General features: G+C 42.0%; 1 long non-coding RNA gene across 2 annotated transcripts; it reads right to left on the bottom strand.

The window, feature by feature from the left end:
• Nucleotides 1–2,244: 2,244 nt before the first annotated feature.
• On the bottom strand, nucleotides 2,245–5,412 carry LOC109739045 (uncharacterized). Of its 2 annotated transcripts, XR_005772038.3 has the most exons (5): nucleotides 5,093–5,412; nucleotides 4,891–5,009; nucleotides 3,881–4,150; nucleotides 3,702–3,779; nucleotides 2,245–2,612 (listed from the first exon to the last, which is right to left on the bottom strand). It is a non-coding gene; the product is annotated as an uncharacterized lncRNA (long non-coding RNA). The 2 variants fall into 2 exon arrangements; XR_002226939.4 differs by having other exon boundaries at nucleotides 3,702–4,150.
• Nucleotides 5,413–19,433: the final 14,021 nt, after the last annotated feature.

Here is a 19,433-nt window from a genome sequence, read left to right as displayed (position 1 = left end):
CATAAATTGGGCTGCCGATGTTTCAGAAAAAATAAAACATCGGATGGGAGGTCCATAGGCCCGTCGATACATGACGGCCCTCAAGAAAATACAAACAGCCTTATGGACCTCCCATCCGAGGTTGTGGGCTGCGCATGTTAAAAAAGAAAGCCTAGACGGAGCAGCTGTTCCGCCCGGGTTCGATTCCACCTGTGCAGAGAAAATATCTCCAAATTTTTTGCCTCTGCCTTTATTGACATGTGGGTCCCAATTTTCATCTACGCACACCACGTCCTACACTTGTCAAAACTTCATCCCTCGTTTTCTTTGTTTTTCGCACACTCGACATTGTGTGGGCATTTTGAAAATAGCATATCTTTTTGACTGTGCATCATATGAAGATGTGCTATGCATGAATGTTGATCAGCATGATGTTAACTGGCTGGTAGTTCCAGTTTCGACCATGAATAAAACTTCCAGCATGATGTTAACATTGTTTGAAAAGGCCGTGTTAATATAAATGCTCTGCCTCTGAAAGTTGCAGTTTCTTATCTAAAACTGAACTTGGAGTTTCTTATCTCAAACTGAAACTTGCAGTTTCTTCTCTGAGAATCACATTGTCTGCACTTTTATACTCCTATGAAACTACATTTTTTTAAGTGCTAAAAATAGATCTCTAGAATTCATAAAATACTTCATATGCTCAATACTGCAAATATGAAATTCAAAAGACATTCATATCTGAAAGTACTCTCAAAATACACAACACAAAACACAATTCACAACCTGCAAATACTAACAACCCTAAGCTCCTCCTGGCAATTCACAACCTACCCGACTTTTGGTCTAGGGGGGGCAAATCCCTCCTATTCCTCAGCGGCAGACAGCCGCCCCGTGAGACGATGTGAACGGCGAGGGAGAGGATGGCCGGGAAGCGTCGTCGGGCCAACTGTTTTTCTCCTCTTGCTGTTGGGTTCGGTCGACGAAGACTCCACCGGCTCGCTCTGGCACGTCACCCTCACAAACGGCACCCTGTAGATGCTCGATCCTTCAATCTCTGGTGGATGCTCCATCTGGGATCGATACTCCCACCACCGCTCCCTCACGATCGGATTCGGTGAATCTGTTTGCTCCATGGCCCAGAGGAGCAGCTCTATGTACTCCCGCGTGACTCCCTCCGTCGCCGCCTTTTCGCTCTGTTGCAGATATTTGGCCATGGATGTCGCCGTCGCCGCTAGTTGGTCCTTATTGTCAAACCAAGACTGTATCTCCAACATCCTAGCTAGCTTCACAGGGTCGCCGTCTGCGATCCTCACATATCGGTTGTACTCCTCCATCGATCTACTTCTCCACAACACCTTCACTCGCCGGCGGTGGTTTTTGAATGGAAGAGGAGAGGAGCAGCGCTGGTTTTGGTTTAGAACGGGAGAGGAGCGACGCTGGTTTTGGATTGGAACGGGAGAGGAGGGGCGGTGGTTTCGAAATGGAAGAGGAGAGGAGCGGCGCTGGTTTTGGTTTAGAACGGGAGAGGAGTGGCGGTGGTTTAATAGGAGAAGAGCGGAAGAGCGGCGCTGGTCTTGGAAGTATTTTTTTGTTTTGCGTATTTTGGGTCAAAGTTTGACCACGTACTGTATTTGACAAGCAAAATGTGAATGCATGTCACCAAAAATTGTATCGTTTGGTTCGTATCTGAATGTACTTTCAAATTATATTATTTTTGCAACGTATAACATATATTTTATTTGCGAAAATCATGGTCAATTATGACCCAGAATAAAAGGGAGACTAGTTAATGTGGGGTCGCTTTCTTAATTGAAGGGTAAATTGATTTTGATTTTGATCCAGTCACAGCGTGCCGGCCCTCTCGTCCAATCCTAAATCGCTGCCGCACACTCCTCTCCCTCTTCTCCATTGCAAAAACCACCTCCACTACAACAAGAACCCCCCTACAGCAACGCATCAATACGTTGCCAAATGCCCATATAAGCGTTGGTAAGCTCTACACCAACGGATTTGTATGCGTTGCCGTTGGTGGCGTTGGTAGGGTCTACAACAACGTATAAACATGCGCTGGTAACTAATGTGTATAAGCGTTGCAAGTATAGCAACGTATAAACTATAGCCGCCGCAACACTTCATATGCGTTGGTGATTACCCTGCACAAACAGATTTTAAAATGGAGAAAACATATCATTGCAACTCTGGAAGCAGTTGCTACATACATTATTAGGCCAATGTTGCTACTGTACAGGAGATGCAACATAGTAAGAAAGACATCGTATATTAGATCAACAATGTTGGTTTACAAAGAACACCATCAAAATAATACATATGTGTATATATATGCTCTGCTCTAAGTATTGCCCATCAGAACGGAATTGTTGACAACAAATTGTACCTTCAGCTTGTACACATGTGTTTAACAAGAACATGTGCATTGTACAAGGAAACAAATCGCAGCTTCATTCCGGAAAACAAAAACCTAAGCTCATCACATGAGCATCTACACTGACATGTTCACCCTTCATTAACTGAAACCAAAATGATCAGCTTCTCTTGGCATCTGTAACTCCATATCCTGATGATAGGTTCTGCCAGTTCCAGCTCTAATAAATTGCACGTTCTTGGTCTTTCTGCTAGCAATGAAGTAAATACGAATAGTTAAGTATACTACCTTGGACAATAAATTTAGTTTCAGAAAACATAAGCAAAAGAAAAACATGAAAGGAAATAAAATTAGTTGAAGCTATATTCTTGTAAACTTGCTACAACGAATGCACGACAACATATTCAATTAATAATGTCAATTGCAATTGGCTGTCAGATTGTGCCAAGTGTGGAAGAAATAATAAATTTAGACACACCTTATGCTTGTCAATACTGGGTCATGTTTACATTTATACATAGATAAGCAAACGTAGACTTTAGGATCACGGTATAATTATCCATCTTAAGCTATCATGCTCATGTGCGTGCATATCACTATGAAGAGAGGATAATATAAAAAATTCAGAGAAGACACGGTAAGAATTAGTAGGAGAAATACTAATGAAATCAAACAAGCTATACACATGTTACTTGTTCTGTACTGGCATATGGTTGACTGCACAACTCATGATTAAATTATATTTAAATGAAGGGTTGATGTAAGTATAGCAACCTTCATACTAAGATATCTTAGCACCAGATTTTAGTTAACAGCTTAGTAACATTTGTTCTTATCATATCCTTTTATCTCCTCTTCACAAGCTTTTCTTAGAAATAAAAACTCTATAGAATTATCACAACAATAGGCTAAAATCAAGACTGGCCTAAGTTTGTATCTCTTGTACTCCAGGATCATGTCGCATCACGTTCTATTCAGCTTATGAACCTGATGACAGAAAGATATTTGTACAATAGGTAAAAGATCCAACAGAAATAGTTGAGATCAAGTTAGGGTTGTTAGGCAAACACCTTCTTGAAAGGAATGCATGTTCTCACTTAGGAACCAATACCTGCTAGCAAGCATATGGAACGGTGTGCTGATTTAACAAGTTCATATACACCCTATCTCTGAAAATACACTAAAAAGTCCTGGAACTTCCTATGGTGTTGCTGTGTTATGTGTACTGGTGCATGTTTGTCTATAACAAAGAGATCAATGGAGTCTGATCTACATCATAATTTGTATTAAAACAATATCAAAATTAGAAAAGGCTCCAGTTTACTTTGGATCTTACCTACGCATCGGTTTATACTTCCGAAGTCAGAGTGTAAGAATAGGCAGAGGCACAGAGCGATTGTCATAATGCATTATCCTGCAATCATACGCAACAATAGTTAATATTCTTGAGAAATAAAATAGATTACCACTGCACAATACGAACAAACATTTACGCAAATTACAAGATGAAATTACCTGCTGGGAGAGAGATATCAAATATATGGGATAAACGTGCTGGAAAAGAGATCAATCTAAATGAACAATTAACATGGCATATTAAGACGAATCCATATATACACGCCACACACACACACACAAAGAAAGAAGGGATCGAACACCACACCTACATGATGCCATTAACATGCTGCCATCATTGCCGGTCATATGTATCTTCCCAAGTTGCGGCACTCACGCAAATGCTCAACCTCATTACGTCAAGTAGCATTTTATACTATAAGTGTAAACCTGCAAGACCATAGTACACTAAGTAACAACTTAAATTTCAAATACTAGAGAGAATTAAAGATGTAGGGTGGCATCTCACGAAGCATTTTTTGTGATGCATCCTAATGAACTACTCCCTCTAATCCTTATTACTTGTCGCTTAAACGGATGTATATAGATGTATTTCAGTTCTAGATACATCCATTTGAGCTTCAAGTAACATGAATCGGAGAGAGTAAAAAAGATTGCAATTCATCATAACATTCAAATAAATAGAAAGATTTTCAGTATTTAGAAGGACCTCAAGTTAAACAAAATAGTTCAAATGAATCAGATTTACATATATACTCATGGTTAATATTACTGATGCCTCCTTGACAACGGAAGGTTTTGCGAACGTAGTGAATAAACAAATGCGCAATAACTCCTATTTCCACATAGAACTAGATTCCCTCCCAATAAACCTCGTAGGATGCAAACATTGATATCAAAACAAGACTAGTGAATAGTCATCTGAAGAAAAATAATTATTTTGTTCTGGAGTGGCATGGCTACCTACGAATATTATAGGTGCAAACAACAATATGTTCTGAACAACTAAAGCAGAGGATCACCAGCAAAAACGTGCATAACAAAATTAGAGGTTCAGATTTCCTCCAACAAAAAAAAGAGGATCGCTAGCCATAACTTAAGTACAGCAGTATAAATATGCACTGACTAGTTGAATAGGAATGGGACAAACATGCTGTCCAATCTCGTACCTAATTGTCACCCATGCACAAGTGGAACGTTTAAGAATCTGGGGCACCAAATCCCAAACAGAATAATGGAAGCCACCATGTTGAGAGTGGCCGCGGTTGTTGTTGTATCCAGCCGTGATCTACAACGCCACGACGGCAAAACTTTAGGTAGCCACGCCAGAAAGGACCAGAGAGATAAGAGCAGAGAGGAGGGGTGACTCACTGAACCATCGGCGTCGCAGTTGAGGTAGCAGAGGCAGAGCAGCACCGTCGAGCCCGTGGCAGCAGCTGCATGCGCGAAGACGCATGTGTTGGTGAACCGGCAAAAACCAGAGGAGCAGGAGACACGTCGGTGTTAGGGTTGCTGCAGGGGCACAGGGGCGTGCAGGATGTCACGGCGGCGGAGGATCAGAGGAAGCACTCAATGGGAGCCAGGGCGATGGGGCCAGCGAGTAACGGCGCAGGAGAACACTGGAGCTAGGCCGAATTGGAGATCGCGGCAGCGACGTCGTCACCATGGATCTCGGGTGAGAGAGGAATCGGTAGGGGGGGGGGGGGGGGGGGGGGGGGGGGGGGGGGGATGGGATAGGAAAAATTGACTTTTTAGGATAATAAGGTAGAGGTGGGCAAGGTGAGGTTAGTTTTTCCTCAGGGAACGGGCACGTTAGCGCTGAGTGGGGAGGGGTTTTTTTCTTAGGGGAACGCTGAGTGGGGAGGTGGGAGATTGAATCAAACAACACTTATCCTAGTTCCGTTGGTACATATGTGTTGGTGTATGTGGGTTTTTGTTGTGGTGCTCCTCTCCTCTCCATCATCTCCATTCCAAAACCACTGTCTCGCCTCTTCCTCTTCTCCATTGCAAAACCACATCCTCTCTCCTCGGACGAGGATCCCCTGACGTAGCCCATCCTGCCATTGAGACACTGACACATGGGTCCCACCAAGCGCGGGGCCCACCTGTCAGCGACCAAAAGGTAGGGGAACCTCTCCTCTCCATCATCTCCATTCCAAACCACCGTCTCGCCTCTCCCTCTTCTCTATTGCAAGACCACCGTCTCTCCTCCCATCTTCCAAAGCTAGCACCGGACCACCCATAAGGACATCTAAGGAGGGGATGCAGCAGCGAATCTAAGAGATCGTCGGTGGCGACCAGGCAAAGTTAGCCAGGTTGAAGGAGATCCTTACTTGGTTTGACAATGAGTGGGAGATTTCGAGGACGGTGATGGCCATGTGGCAATGTATGCGAAAGGGCGAGACGATGGCGATGAGGGCGGCGATGTACTCCTCGGCGGCAGTCACGCCGCAGCCTTCGAGTTCATTGATTATCTCCTCCGGGCGATGGAGTAGACAGATTCGCCCGAGGCGAAAGTCAGGCGGAGGTGGTGGGCGTACAGGTCGAAGGTCGAGCACCCAGAGGATAACGAATCGATCGAGTACGGTGTGTCGTTCGTGAGGGTGCAGAGCCAGCCGGAGCCACAGGAGTATTCGTTCTCCGACCGCAAGAGGAGTCCGGATGGCGCGACGTCGCTTCCCTGCCGTTCTCCACGGTTCCCTCGACGCTCGCCTCGTTTCAACGGTGTCGGTTGGGTTTAAGGTAAGCTTCGCACTAACCTAATCTTCCATCTGCTCATGCTTACAATTAGTGTGAGAACTAATAAAAATCATGCTTACAATCAGTCTCCGAGTACTACGCCAATCACCCTAAAATAGCTCTGGACCTTTGGGTCAAAGTTGTGACACTGTGTACAAATAAAGAAAAATAGATTGGTGCTTCTTTCAGAAAAGAGTACACCCCTAGAAAACTGCCAATATAAGCTACTGGTATTTTTTTTAAGTCTAAGCTACTAGTATTTGGTTAGAGGATTTGCTGCCGAGAAAGATCCGTCCACAGTGAGCGCCACACATCCCACTAATGGTGGTGGATGCCAATGCTTAGATGGAGCAGGGTTGGTGTCGGTAATTTTTACTTGGCACCTAGCACTCTGCATATATGCCGGTTCCATCCGTACATTTGTGCAGTTCCACCAAAATGCAGCTGAATAACCCTGTTTGCACAGATAATGAAAAGGTGTGATTACATTATAGTGGCACTAGTTGATGAAACATACACTAATAAACAGAAGAAAATATTACATCATACTGGAAATCGACCCAAGTCTCCCCGATACACCTTCTGCCAGTGATGAACATCAGTGTACAGCGGTAGTACAAGGAGGGGCCTTGAGACATTCAAATCTCTATTTGTGTGCAGATCAACTAAAATTAAGCACCCCAGTTTGCATAAATGCTTAAACATTAACAATGGGACTAGTTGATGAAACATACATTAACAAAGAGAAGCACTTTCTTTATCTACATTGGAAATGAAATGATAGAGAGGACACTCGCTCTATTTTAACTGTATTATTACTTCATTTTATCAGTGACACTAGGGTCGAGCAGGTGGCAAATGAGGTGTACCGTGCGTCGCAAGGATGAAGGCCGGGGGTGCTTAGACTGGGATGCTGAAGCTGGCTCTTTCAGTCCCTATCTTCCCCCTAATATTTCTGTGGTAGCATTTGGGTTGTAATCCAAACTTGGTCGAGCTGGTGCTGCGTCCCCCTACCTGCCTAGTTTATGTGGCGAACTTGTCTCCTGCTAGTACTTAGTCCATTCTAGTAGTAGTTGCATAACTGCCCGTTTACACTGAGATGTTGTCGAATAATGGTTCTCTATGGTTGGGTTTCTTTCATGAAATCGGAGGGAACCCCCTCTTTCGATATATAAAAAAAGTGGCACTAGCGGTGCCAAAACATTGCCTCAAATTAATAGTGTGCCACTAGATTAAGGTGCAAAATAATAACATTACTGCTTTATCATGGCAGTGCCAAGAACAGTAGCACAAGAGCAGGATCAACATGCAGGATCTTTGGCAAACGGTCAGACCAAAAAGGAACATACCTCGTGATGGGAACCATATCTGCAGTCAACGCCATCGTAGAAGGCATGACACCAGTCACCAACATGGATGATTCAATTTATGGGACCTTTTGGTGCAGTTCACCTAAAATGAAGCAATGTCCCATGAGCTAGCAGCTTCTTCTTCTTCTTCTTTTTTAAGAAAAGGGCTCCAGCACCGGTTCCATTTCCATCAGAAAACGAAACCCACAGAGCTTCTTCATTAGTTGCAATAAAATTGAGCAACATCAAGGTTGGCCGTGAAGCTCCTGGAGAGTAGGCGGACCAGGACAGTTGCATCTCTAACGAAAAGAAGCAACTTATCTTAATGGGAAATTTAGCAGGACATGAAAAAAAGTGCCATTGATTCATATTACTGGAGGCATTACATTGAAAACAACATTGGTTTAACGTGTCCTTACTTTTAACAGTGCGACTGCTACATTTTACTAGTGGCATTATGATGACCCACGAGTATAGGGGATCTATCGTAGTCCTTTCGATAAGTAAGAGTGTCGAACCGAACGAGGAGAAGGAAATGACAAGCGGTTTTCAGCAAGGTATTCTCTGCAAGCACTGAAATTATAGGTAAGAAATAGTTTTGTGATAAGATAATTTGTAACGAGCAACAACTAACAGAGGTAAATAAAGTGCAGCAAGGTGGCCCAATCCTTTTTGTAGCAAAGGACAAGCCTAGACAAACTCTTATATCGAGAAAAGTGCTCCCGAGGACACATGGGAATTATCGTCAAGCTAGTTTTCATCACGTTCATATGATTCGCGTTCGGTACTTTGATAATTTGATATGTGGGTGGACCGTGCTTGGGTGCTGTCCTTACTTGGACAAGCATCCCACTTATGATTAACTCCTATTGCAAGCATCCGCAACTACAAAAGAAGTATTAAGGTAAACCTAACCATAGCATGAAACATATGGATCCAAATCAGCCCCTTACGAAACAACGCATAAACTATGGTTTAAGCTTCTGTCACTCTAGCAACCCATCATCTACTTATTACTTCCCAATGCCTTCCTCTAGGCCCAAACAATGGTGAAGTGTCATGTAGTCGACGTTCACATAACACCACTAGAGGAAAGACAACATACATCTCATCAAAATATCGAACGAATACCAAATTCACATGACTACTAATAGCAAGACTTCTCCCATGTCCTCAGGAACAAACGTAACTACTCACAAAGCATATTCATGTTCATAATCAGAGGAGTATTAATATGCATAAAGGATCTGAACATATGATCTTCCACCAAATAAACCAACTAGCATCAACTACAAGGAGTAATCAACACTACTAGCAACCTACAGGTACCAATCCCAGACTTGGAGACAAGAATTGGATACAAGAGATGAACTAGGGTTTGAGAGGAGATGGTGCTGGTGAAGATGTTGATGGAGATTAGCCCTCTCCCGATGAGAGGAGCGTTGGTGATGACGATGGCGATGATTTCCCACTCCCGGAGGGAAGTGTCCCCGGCACAACAGTTCTGCCGGAGCCCTAGATTGGTTCCGCCAAGGTTCCGCCTCGTGGCGGCGGCCGAAAGCTTGCTTATGATTTTTCTTCGGACGAAAGACTTCATATAGCAGAAGATGGGCACCGGAGGGCCAACAGGGGGCCCACGAGGCAGGGGGTAGGGCGTGCCCCCCACCCTCGTGGCCAGGGTGTGGGCCCCCTCTGGTATTTCTTCCGCTCAGTATTTTTTATTATTTCCAAAAACAACTTTCGTGGAGTTTCAGGACTTTTGGAGTTGTGCAGAATAGGTCTCTAATATTTGCTCCTTTTCCAGCCCAGAATTCTAGCTGCCGGCATTCTCCCTCCTTATGTAAACCTTGTAAAATAATAGAGAACAGGCATAAGTATTGTGACATAATGTGTGATAACAACCCATAACGCAATAAATATCGATATAAAAGCATGATGCAAAATGGACGTATCAACTCCCCCAAGATTAGACCTCGCTTGTCCTCAAGCGGAAGCCGATAACGATAAATATGTCCACATGTTTAGAGGTAGAGGTGTCGATAAAATAAAATACGGACATGAGGGCATCATGGTTAATCTTATAACAACAACATATATGGATATTGTCATATGATTTCTTATGCTCAAGTAATAATCTATTCACAATGCAAAGTATGAATTAGAAACTTTATTGAGAACTAACAAACTATAATCTCAGTCATTGAAGCAATTGCAATTTATCATAACATCAGAAAGAGTCTATGTCAGAGCTTTTTAGCAAGTCCACATACTCAACTATCATTTAGCCTTTCACAATTGCTAACACTCGCGCAATACTTGTGGTTATGGAGTTTTAATCGGACACAAAGAAAGATAGGAGCTTATAGTTTTGCCTCCCAACCTCTTACCTCAAGGGTAATGTCAACAATAATAGTTCATGCTAACCTACATCCAATTAGATATATATATCAGGATCTTTCCAACATCCTGTGCTTGCCAAAGGATAAAATGTAAAAAGGAAAGGTGAAGATCACCATGACTCTTGCATAAGGTTGAAGATAATAATAAAAGATAGGCCCTTCGCAGAGGGAAGCAAAGGTTGCCATGTGCTTTCAGGGTTGGATGCACAAAATCTTAATGCGAAAGAACGTCACTTTATATTGCCACTTGTGATATAGACCTTTATTATGCAGTCCGTCGCTTTTATTTCTTCCACATCACAAGATCGTATAAAGCTTATTTCCTCCACACCAATCAATCATACATATTTAGAGAGCATTTTTTATTGCTTGCACCGATGACAACTTACTTTAAGGATCTTACTCAATCCATAGGTAGATATGGTGGACTCTCATGGCAAAACTGGTTTAAGGGTATTTGGAAGCACAAGTAGTATCTCTACTTGGTGCAGAGAATTTGGCTAGCATGAGGGGGAAAGGCAAGCTCAACATGTTGGATGATCCATGACAATATATTTTATCTCAGATATAAGAAAACATAATCCATTACGTTGTCTTCCTTGTCCAACATCAACTCTTTAGCATGTCATATTTTAATGAGTGCTCCCAATCATAAAAGATGTCCAAGATAGTATATTTATATATGAAACCTCTCTTTCTTTATTACTTCCTATTAATTGCAACGATGACCACAACTATGTTTGACAACTCTCAACAACTTTTAATCATCATACTCTTTCTATGTGAAGTCATTACTCTCCATAAGATCAATATGATCTCTTTGTTTCTTTTTATTCTTTTCTCTTTTCTTTTATTCCCTCAAGATCATAGCAAGATAATCAAGCCCTTGACTCAACACTAATCTTTATTATATAACCCACAGACTCGATTACATAGAGGGGTCATAAAGCAAAACTCAAAACTAGATCATACCAAAACTTTATTCTACTAGATCAAGATATTACTAAAAGGATCGAACTAAGAAAAAGGTAAAGATAGAGATGTGATGGTGATATGATACCGGGGCACCTCCCCCAAGCTTGGCAGTTGCCAAGGGGAGTGCCCGTACCCATGTGATTATGTCTCCTTTTTCAGGGATGGTGATGTGATATTCTTGGTGATGATGCCCCTCAGGATACGATTCTCCTCCTCGAGCTTATTGACTTGCTGCTTGAGGTTCATTATTTCCTTTCGAAGCTTTCCTGTAACGGCCAAAGATCCTTGCACCCAAGGGTGTTGCATAGCTGCGGGAGAACAAGTGGCATTCTTCTTCATATTTTCATAAGAAAGACATCTAACATTGGAAGGGATAACCGAGTTTGGAATAGCCGAGCTCTGTAGTTCCCCCATTGTGAATCCAGCTCGGAAGCGAGAAGTGACTTCTTGATCCTCCTCCATGGCATCTATCGTCTTCAAATCAGCCTCCATCTCTTCCTCTGTTGCTGGCCCAAAGTGGTCAGCATTGCTGTTCGTCCTTGATCTCGATGCCGGATGAGACACCCGGCTCTCCCCGACTGACTCTTGAGAAGACATCTTGCTCTAATCTGCAGCAGGAACAGCTCGAAACACAAACAGAGGATAATTGCGTGATATGAGAGTCAAAACCTTCGGGAGATTATATAATGAATTTTTACCGACCAAAATACGTATCGTGCAAGAAAGCGGAGTCCGGAGAGAGCACGAGGTGCCCACGAGGCAGGGGCGCGCCCTCCACCCTCGTGGAGGCCTCGTGTCCTTCCCGGACTGCTTCTTATTTTTCTATTTTTCTAAATGTTCCAAAACGGAGAAAAGTTGCCATTAGAACAGTTTTGGAGCCGGTTTACTTACCGTACCACATACCTATTCCTTTTCGGAGTCCGAAACGTTCCGGAAAGTGTCCCTTATGTATTCCTCCGGGGTTACGGTTTCAATAACATTGGTTTCAATATTTATGGGATTACCTGAGATATAATGTTTGATTCTTTGACCGTTCACCACCTTCGGATTTGTGCCCACGGAGTTGTTGATTTTTATGGCACCGGAACGATAGACCTCCTCGATAACGTAAGGACCTTCCCATTGAGAGAGAAGTTTTCCTGCAAAAAAATCTTAAACGAGAGTTGTATAATAATACATAATCACCCACATTAAACTCATGCTTTTGTATGCTTTTGCCATGCCATCTTTTAACTTTTTCTTTAAACAATTTGGAGTTTTCATAGGCTGGGGTTCTCCATTCATCAAGTGAGCTAATGTCAAATAACCTCTTCTCACCGGCAAGTTTGAAGTCATAATTGAGCTCTTTAATAGCCCAATAAGCCTTATGTTCTAGTTCGAGAGGCAAGTGACATGTTTTTCCATAAACCATTTTATACGGAGACATACCCATAGGATTTTTATATGCAGTTCTATAGGCCCATAATGCATCATCAAGTTTCTTGGACCAATTATTTCTAGATCTATTAACAGTCTTTTGCAAAATTAATTTGAGTTCTCTATTACTCAATTCTACTTGACACTAGACTATGGATGATAAGGAGATGCAATTCTATGATTAACATCATACTTAGCAAGCATTTTACGGAAAGCACCATGAATAAAATGTGAACCACCATCAGTCATTAAATATCTAGGGACTCCAAACCTTGGAAAAATAACTTCTTTAAGCATCTTAATAGAGGTGTTATGATCAGCACTACTAGTTGGAATAGCTTCTACCCACTTAGTAACGTAATCAACAGCAACTAAAATATGTGTATATCCATTAGAGGTAGGGAAGGGTCCCATATAATCAAAGCCCCAAACATCAAATGGTTCAATAACAAGTGAATAATTCATAGGAATTTCTTGATGTCTACTAATATTACCAATTCTTTGACATTCATCACAAGATAGGACAAACTTACGGGCATCCTTGAAGAGAGTAGGCCAATAAAAACTGGATTGCAATACCTTATGTGCAGTTCTATCTCCAGCGTGGTGTCCTCCATAAGCCTCGGAGTGACACTTGCATAGGATCTATTCCTGTTCATGCTCAGGTACACAACGTCTAATAACACCATCTACTCCTTCTTTATAAAGATGTGGGTCATCCGAAAAGTAATGTCTCAAATCATAGAAAAACTTTTTCTTTTGCTGGTATGTGAAACTAGGTGGTATAAATTTAGCAACAATGTAATTAGCATAATCCGCATACCATGGAGCAGTATGAGAAGCATTTATGACATTTAATTGTTCATCAGGAAAGCTATCATCAATAGGTAGTGGGTCATCAAGAACATTCTCTAACCTAGACAAGTTGTCTGCAACGGAGTTCTTGGCTCCCTTTCTATCAATAATATGCAAATCAAATTCTTGTAGCAAGAGAACCCATCTAATAAGTCTAGGTTTAGCATCTTTCTTTTCCATAAGATATTTAATAGCAGCGTGATCAGTGTGAATAGTTACGTTAGAATCAACAATATAACGTCTAAACTTATCACAAGCAAATACGACTGCTAAGAATTCATTTTTGGTAGTAGCATAATTTCTCTGGGCATTGTCTAGAGTTTTACTAGCATATTGAATAACATTTAATTTCTTATCAACTCTTTGCCCTAGAACAGCACCTACAGCATAATCACTAGGATCACACATAATTTCAAAGGGTAAATTCCAATCAGGTGGCTGAACAATAGGTGCAGAGATCAATGGTTTCCTAAGTATTTCAAATGCTTCTACACAATCATCATCGAAGACAAATGGTATATCTTTTTGTAGTAAATTAGTCAGAGGCTGAGAAATTTTTGAGAAGTCCTTAATGAACCTCCTATAAAATCCGGCGTGACCAGGGAAACTTCTTATACCTTTGATGTCCTTGGGACATGGCATCTTTTCAATAGCATCAACTTTTGCTTTATCAACTTCAATGCCCCTTTCAGAAATTTTATGCCCCAAGACAATGCCTTCATTAACCATAAAGTGGCACTTCTCCCAATTCAAGACAAGATTAGTTTCTTCACATCTCTGCAAACCTCGATCAAGGTTGCTCAAGCAATCATCAAAAGAGGATCCATAAACGGAGAAATCGTCCATGAAAACCTCACAAATCTTTTCACAAAAGTCAGAGAATATAGCCATCATGCATCTTTGAAAGGTAGCAGGTGCATTACATAAACCAAAAGGCATACGTCTATAAGCAGAAGTACCGAAAGGGCAAGTAAATGTGGTCTTTGCTTGATCATCAGCTGACGCAGGTATTTGAGAGAAACCAGAATAACCATCTAGAAAGCAAATATGTGTATGTTTGGATAATCTTTCTAGCATTTGATCAATAAAAGGTAAGGGGTAATGGTCTTTTTTAGTAGCTTTATTTAATTTGCGGAAATCAATCACCATCCTATAACCTGTAATAATTATTTGCGGAATCAATTCATCTTTATCATTGGGAACGACAGTAATACCTCCCTTCTTAGGGACACAATGGACAGGACTTACCCACTGACTATCAGCAATGGGATAGATTACACCTACCTCAAGGAGCTTTAGTATTTCCTTTCTTACCACTTCTTTCATTTTAGGATTTAGCCGTCGTTGATGATCAATAACTGGTTTGGCATCTTTCTCCAAATTTATTTTGTGTTGACATAGAGTGGGACTAATGCCCTTAAGATCATCAAGAGTATATCCAATAGCAGCACGGTGCTTCTCCAGAGTTTTCAATAATTTTTCTTCCTCCTTCTCTGAAAGGTTAGCACTAATAATAACAGGATATATCTTATTTTCATCAAGGTAAGCATATTTAAGAGTATCAGGCAATGGTTTAAGCTCAAACACGGGATCGCCCTTGGGTGGAGGAGGATCCCCTAAGATTTCAGCAGGCAAGTTGTGTTTCAGAATAGGACCCTGTTTAAAGAACACTTCATCTATTTCCCTTCTTTCATTCATAAACATATCATTTTCATGGTCTAGCAAATATTGTTCTAAAGGATCATTAGGAGGTACGGCAATAGAAGCAAGACCAATAATTTCATCTTTACTAGGCAATTCCTCTTCACAGTGTTGTCTACGAAATTTAGAGAAATTAAACTCATGAGACATATCACCTAGACCAATAGTAACAACATCCTTTTCGCAGTCTATCTTAGCATTAACAGTGTTTAAGAAGGGTCTACCAAATATAATGGGACAAGAGCTATCTTGTGGGGAACCAAGAACAAGAAAATCAGCAGGATATTTAGTTTTCCCACACAGGACTTCAACATCTCTAACAATCCCAATTGGTGAAATAGTATCTCTATTGGCAAGTTTAATTGTGACATCAATATCTTCTAACTCAGCGGGTGCAATATCATGCATAATTTCTTTGTATAAGTCAATAGGTATTGCACTAGCACTAGCACCCATATCACATAAGCCATGATAACAATGGTCTCCTATTTTAACAGAAATAACAGGCATGCCTACTTATCTTTAGCACAAGGTTTAGCAATTCTAGCAGTCTCACTATAGAAATAAATAACATGCCCATCAATATTATCAGCAAAGAGATCTTTAACCATAGCAATATTAGGTTCAACTTTAACTTGCTCAGGAGGTGTATAAGTTCTAATATTGCTTTTATGAACCACGGTTGAAGCTTTAGCATGATCCTTTATCCTAACAGGAAAAGGTGGTTTCTCAACATAAGCAGTAGGAACAATAGGATCATTATAAGTGATAGTGTTTTCTTCAACTTTAATAGGTGCAGCTACTTTTACTTCTATGGGAGGATGATATTTAAACCACTTCTCCTTAGGGAGATCAACATGAGTAGCAAAAGATATACAAAAGGAAGCTACTATCTCAGAGCCAAGTCCATATTTAATGCTAAATTTACGAAAAACATCGGTATCCATAAATGATTTAACACAATCAAACTTAGGTGTCATACCTGACTCCTTACCTTCGTCGAGATCCCAATCTTCAGAGTTGCGTTTAATTATTTCCAATAAATCCCATTTGCATTCAATAGTCTTCATCATAAAAGAGCCAGCACAAGAAGTATCGAGCATGGTGCGATTGTTATCAGAAAGCCGAGCATAAAATTTTTGAATAATCATTTCTCTTGAGAGCTCATGATTGGGGCATGAATATAACATTGATTTAAGCCTCCCCAAAGCTTGAGCGATGCTTTCTCCTTCGCGAGGCCAAAAATTATATATATAATTGCGATCACGATGAACAAGATGCATAGGATAAAGCTTCTGATGAAATTCCAATTTCAATCGTTTGTAGTTCCATGACCCCATATCATCATATAGCCTATACCATGTCAATGCATCTCCCTTCAAAGATAAAGGGAAGACCTTCTTCTTGATAACATCATCGGGCATACCTGCAAGCTTAAATAATCCACAAACTTCATCCACATATATTAGGTGCTCATCAGGATGTAATGTTCCATCTCCTGCAAAAGGATTAGCTAGCAGTTTTTCTACCATACCCGAAGGAATTTCAAAGTACACATTTTTCATTTTCAGTAGGTTCAGTAGGTTGAGGAGCAACTCTTTGCTCTACTGGTCGGGGTGAAGATACCCCGAACAAGTCCCTCAGAGGATTACTTTCCATAACAAGTGACAATAAATTTCAGCACACTCTATAAATTTTTCCTTACCAAATTCCACCTACCAAAGGCGCTTCACTCCCCCGCAACGGCGCTAGAAAAGAGTCTTGATGACCCACAAGTATAGGGGATCTATCGTAGTCCTTTCGATAAGTAAGAGTGTCGAACCCAACGAGGAGCAGAAGAAAATGATAAGCGGTTTTCAGCAAGGTATTCTCTGCAAGCACTGAAATTATAGGTAACAGATAGTTTTGTGATAAGATAATTTGTAACGAGCAACAAGTAACAGAGGTAAATAAAGTGCAGCAAGGTAGCCCAATCCTTTTTGTAGCAAAGGACAAGCCTGGACAAACTCTTATATAGAGAAAAGCACTCCCGAGGACACATGGGAATTATCGTCAAGCTAGTTTTCATCACGTTCATATGATTCGCGTTCGGTACTTTGATAATTTGATATGTGGGTGGACCGGTGCTTGGGTGCTGTCCTTACTTGGACAAGCATCCCACTTATGATTAACTCATTTTTTTGACCTGTATGATTAACTCCTATTGCAAGCATCCGCAACTACAAAAGAAGTATTAAGGTAAACCTAACCATAGCATGAAACATATGGATCCAAATCAGCCCCTTACGAAGCAACGCATAAACTAGGGTGTAAGCTTCTGTCACTCTAGCAACCCATCATCTACTTATTACTTCCCAATGCCTTCCTCTAGGCCCAAACAATGGTGAAGTGTCATGTAGTCGACGTTCACATAACACCACTAGAGGAAAGACAACATACATCTCATCAAAATATCGAACGAATACCAAATTCACATGACTACTAATAGCAAGACTTCTCCCATGACCTCAGGAACAAACGTAACTACTCACAAAGCATATTCATGTTCATAATCAGAGGAGTATTAATATGCATAAAGGATCTGAACATATGATCTTCCACCAAATAAACCAACTAGCATCAACTACAAGGAGTAATCAACACTACTAGCAACCTACAGGTACCAATCCCAGACTTGGAGACAAGAATTGGATACAAGAGATGAACTAGGGTTTGAGAGGAGATGGTGCTGGTGAAGATGTTGATGGAGATTAGCCCTCTCCCGATGAGAGGAGCGTTGGTGATGACGATGGCGATGATTTCCCACTCTCGGAGGGAAGTGTCCCCGGCACAACAGCTCTGCCGGAGCCCTAGATTGGTTCCGCCAAGGTTCCGCCTCATGGCGGTGGCCGAAAGCTTGCTTATGATTTTTTTCGGACGAAAGACTTCATATAGCAGAAGATGTGCACCGGAGGGCCAACAGGGGGCCCACGAGGCAGGGGGCACGCCCAGGGGGGGTAGGGCGCGCCCCCACCCTCATGGCCCGGGTGTGGGCCCCTTTGTTATTTCTTCCGCTCACTATTTTTTATTATTTCCAAAAACAACTTTTGTGGAGTTTCAGGACTTTTGGAGTTGTGCAGAATAGGTCTCTAATATTTGCTCCTTCTCCAGCCCAGAATTCCAGCTGCCGGCATTCTCCCTCCTTATGTAAACCTTGTAAAATAAGAGAGAATAGGCATAAGTATTGTGACATAATGTGTGATAACAGCCCATAATGCAATAAACATTGATATAAAAGCATGATGCAAAATGGACGTATCACATTACATAAGAGCGGCTCGGGGCAACAAACATCAGAAGAGGATATCTGGGTTGGTCCCATTTTTGTTCGGTATATAGCCACCTTATACTGTGTGAGGCTAGTAAATCTAGTGCTGGACTTACTCTGTTGACTTGTCCCCCAGTCCCCACTTTGTTTCCTTTTTCAACCAATAGATCGGGTTTATATTGAGTTTGTACTGCGTTCCCTTTATTTCCCTATTAGACCTAGAGACCAGTTGGATAGCCAGTCTGTGCTACTTTTCGCCCCCATTATTTCCTCTTTTGACCAAGTCCTAGATTCAGGTAACAAATCTTCCCCCACCCCACCCCCTTTCTTCCTTGTTTGAACCAAGTACTACTAGATTCGAGTGCATGAACTAGTTTTACCTCTTAACAGTAAAAAATTAGGTGGTTTTCGAACAACCGATCGATCCTATCTACACGAGGGGCCTGAGAAATAGTAAAAGATACAAATGCAGCGACGTCAGGAGCTCGAGAAGTAGAGCAAGGCCGGTTTCGAAGGAAGTTATACCTGAGGGTCGCCGGGATGTCGTTAGGTGGGCGGCGGGAGGCCGGATCTGCCCACACTACGACAGCGAGGAAGAAGGGGTGGGAGGCCCTCCCTCGCTAGCGATGCTTGCGAGAGAACGGCAAGGCACGCTGATCGGGACGCGCCGGCAGTGGGTAAGAGCCGTCGCCGAGGACGACCGCGTGAACGTTGCACCTTCTCACCTTCCCCGGCGGAGAGGATCCGGCTGGATCTGTGACCAGCGGTGAGTAGAGAGAGAGAGAGAGTGTGGCCACCGCTATCATGTTTAGATCTGGAGAGGACGAGACAGTGTGAAGAGAGCAACACTAGCAAGCAGGCTCCTGCCTATATAGTGGAGTACTAGTTTTCTTTTGTCTACCGGCCGGAGCCGGCTTGACCTCGGCAATGACTGTCGAGAAGTCTTCATGCACGTGCCCCGGAGGCGCAGT

The sequence above is a fragment of the Aegilops tauschii genome, chromosome 3 (genome assembly GCF_002575655.3).
Source record: "Aegilops tauschii subsp. strangulata cultivar AL8/78 chromosome 3, Aet v6.0, whole genome shotgun sequence".
Classification (NCBI taxonomy): domain Eukaryota; kingdom Viridiplantae; phylum Streptophyta; class Magnoliopsida; order Poales; family Poaceae; genus Aegilops; species Aegilops tauschii.
The sequence above is the reverse complement of the archived record's forward strand: the minus strand, read 5'-3'. Positions and strand labels throughout refer to the sequence as shown.